This window comes from Triticum aestivum, chromosome 1A (genome assembly GCF_018294505.1).
Source record: "Triticum aestivum cultivar Chinese Spring chromosome 1A, IWGSC CS RefSeq v2.1, whole genome shotgun sequence".
NCBI lineage: Eukaryota > Viridiplantae > Streptophyta > Magnoliopsida > Poales > Poaceae > Triticum > Triticum aestivum.
In genome coordinates, this window is record NC_057794.1 from 45,419,173 (window position 1) to 45,422,746 (window position 3,574).

The window sequence follows — 3,574 nt, forward strand, 5'->3', positions numbered from 1 at the left end:
CTTATCCTAATCAATTGTCAGCTTTGATGACAGAGACTCCGGTGAATCGTATGAGTGCTAAGTCCGGTTAAATGATCACTCCTGTGGATGGACTAACCCGTTTGTTTCATGAATTGAATGTTTATTATGAGTATTATTTACTTGTGAATAAAAGCCCTTTATGTGATGTCGCTCAGACGTCCGACTGTGGCATTTCTTTTTAAAGCCCTTTATGTGATGTCGCTCAGACGTCCAACTGTGGCATTTCTTTTAAAGCCCTTTCTGCAATGTCGCTCAGACGTCCGACTGTGGCATTTCTTTTAAGGCCCTTTATGTGATGTCGCTCAGACGTCCGACTGTGGCATTTCTTTTTTAAAGCCCTTTCTGCGATGTCGCTCAGACGTCCGACTGTGGCATTTCTTTTAAAGCCCTTTATGTGGTGTCGCTAAGATGCCCGACTGTGGCATCATTTTCCTTATTTTTATTTGTTCACCTTTCGAGGCGTCGCTTCAGACACCCGATCGGTCCTTATTTATGTTCTGTGGAATTTCAGGCGGACTACCGCCGTTTTCCCTTTTTACTTACCCGTTATGCCAGTTTTATTTATTGTGCATTAAGGAATTAATCATGTTGCATCCATGCATGCATTTGTTATATCTTACGTCCGAACTGTCTTGCGAGTACTTTCAAAGTACTCACTGGCTTGTTGATTTGGCCAGATGCTGACGAAGGCGATCTCATGGATGAAGAGTTCGATAGCGAGCCCGACACTTAGAGGAGTCCCAGTCAGTCTTGTGCGACCCTGGATTTGGCCACTGTTTTATATCCGCTTCCGCTACCAAATAAATTCATCGAGCCTCTCCTCGACACTCGATGAGATGACAGACGTAGAGTCTTGTATTTCTCTCCTCGCTGTGTTTTTTCCACCACCAGCCTATCCTTGAGTCAGTAGTATGTCTCCACACCACTGTGTTCTGTCCGCCATTATGTATGATTATTGGCGTGCTTGTAATAATTTGGTTGAGCAACCATAGTTCGACCCTGTAATATATTTTATGCTACTGGCTTATTGTATCAAGAATTTGTCTGCCAGTGTGGAGGATTTCTCTCATACTGGACTTAAAAGATTGGCTTTTCAATAAATATTTTTATTGGAAAACCGGTCGTGACAAGCTTGGTACCAGAGCCAGGCTGACTGTAGGAAGCCACTAGGTGCGATCGCTAATTGGTTATTAGCCTGATAGAGCTAATTTATATTTTTGCAATGGTAGTCATTTTCTGTCAGTCAGCATAAATTTATGATCTGACCCTGCAGAATTTTGCCTACTTTTGTAGATGGCCGACGTCAGCTGCGAGTCTCAGACCTTCGCCAACGTACCCGATGGGTTCGTCAAGCTTCTTTCTTCCATCGTTCAGGTCGCGATGGGGCCATCCGTGCGCCCAGTCTTCACACTCTACCAGCACCGAGTCAACGACAGTCTGACCATGCACCAGGCCGCGGTACAGTTCAGGGGGGGGGGGGCGTGGTGAGTTACGCCGCTTCCGGTTCGTGGGAAGAGCCATGCCTACGGAGAGGCATGCTATGCAGATGGCAGCCCGCGAGGCGATAGCTCGTCTCAGGGATGTCCTTCCCGTGATGAAGACTCGTCGTTACCGTTATCTTCTGTGCCATGTGCCTTATACCTGTCACTACGCATACTCCTGCCCCAGAGGAGAACGAGACGAGGCTTTTGATATGCTCATTGAGTATCTCCGGGCCCTGGAGGCAGCCTTCGACAACCTGGTGGACGACTTCGTAGCTACCCACATGGACTCAGTCCATGGCTGTGCTGCCAACAGGAGGGAGCTCCTACCCATCGCTCCGCCACCGACTTTTGTCTCGTCATCAGCATCTTTTACGCCTACTCGTCGCCTGCCTTCTACCGAAGAATTTAACCAAGTCATTGCACCCACTCCAGCGCGCACTACACCAACCTTCGCGCCCACTCCTGTACGTGTTGCTCCGCCCCTGGCGACCGCTCCGCCCGCTCTGCGCAACACTACACGTATGGAGCCCATTAGCGAGGAGGAGGTCGAGTCCCCAACCTCGCTACACCTCGCCCTCGGCAGGGCAAGGGAGGTCGTCAACATTTCTGCCTGAGTACGCTTAGCTGCCGTGTGTTGTACCACTTTGTAAGATATGTGCATAGGCTGGGAGAAGTAGCCTGTTTTCGCATCATGTAGGATCGGGAGAAGTGCACTAGCCTTAATAACATGTCAGGATTAGGTACGCATATCCTGAGTGATGTACTGTATAATTACCGCCCGCGTGTAAGATGTGTAATGAGCAGTCCTTCTCCGTGCGCAAGTCGTTTTATTTTTCTTAAGTAAGCTGAGTTATTTAATTCTATTTGCCAGCTTTATGCATTTTATGGATTTGTTTTTGCGACTCTTTCCGCTTTTCTTATGGATTTTACAAAATATATCCCCAGAGTGAAAAATGTCTCGTCCTTGGACTCGCTCCATGCCAATTCCATCAGAGGAAAATTATGATGCACAACCCAGCAACGAGTTCACTCAGGGACAGTCAAGCCAACCGGCAAATGAATCGGCACTTTCACAAATGTGTCGCCTTTATGAACAGAGTCAGCAACAACATCGTGAAATAATGAACCAAGTCATCAACATGGGAAATCACCATGGACAGTATCAGCAACATTCCAAGTTATCTGAGCTACAGAAGACACGTCCTCAAACATTTTCTCACACTGACAAGCCTCTTGAAGCCGAGGACTGGCTTCGAGATATGGAGAGGAAATTAATTATTGCAAAGTGTTCAGATCTCGAGAAAGTACTGTATGCTCCACACTATCTCACAGGAGCAGCCGCATCGTGGTGGGAGAATTTTCTGCACATGCATCCCAACGAAAATGACATAACCTGGGATGATTTCAAGGAAGGTTTCCGTGGTGCACATATTCCTAAGAGTATTATGAAAATCAAGAAGAGAGAATTTGATGACCTCAAACAAAGGAACATGACAGTGTCAGATTACAACAGTCAATTTACCCTATTATCCCGCTACGCCAATGAGGAGCGTATGACTGAAATCAAGAAGATGGAGAAATTCCTTGATGGTCTGGCGCCCGCACTTAAATGCCAACTGGTCGTGCACACTTTTCCTGATTTTAAAATGCTGGTGGACAAGGCCATTACTCTGGAAAGTGAGAGACGCAGTCTGGAAGATATCCGCAAGCGAAAAAGGGACCAGACTAACCACACTCGTAATCACCGAAGCAAGATGGATTTTAAAAAGGGTGGGGCACCCAAATTCTCATCCAATGCCTCACGCCCAATCAAGAATTTTCATGCAAGGGACAAGGAATTCACCTATCGCCCCGGCGTTACTTGTTACGCTTGTGGAGAAGAAGGGCACTATGCCAAACAGTGCCCCAAGCCAAGGAATTCAACCCCAAAGCCGAACAACGACAACAATAATTCAGCGCCCAAACGAAACAATTTCAATCCCAACAATAACCACAGGAAGGGTCATCTGAACCACGTAACCAAAGAGGAGGCACAAAATGCTTTGGATATCGTACTCGGTACGTTTCCT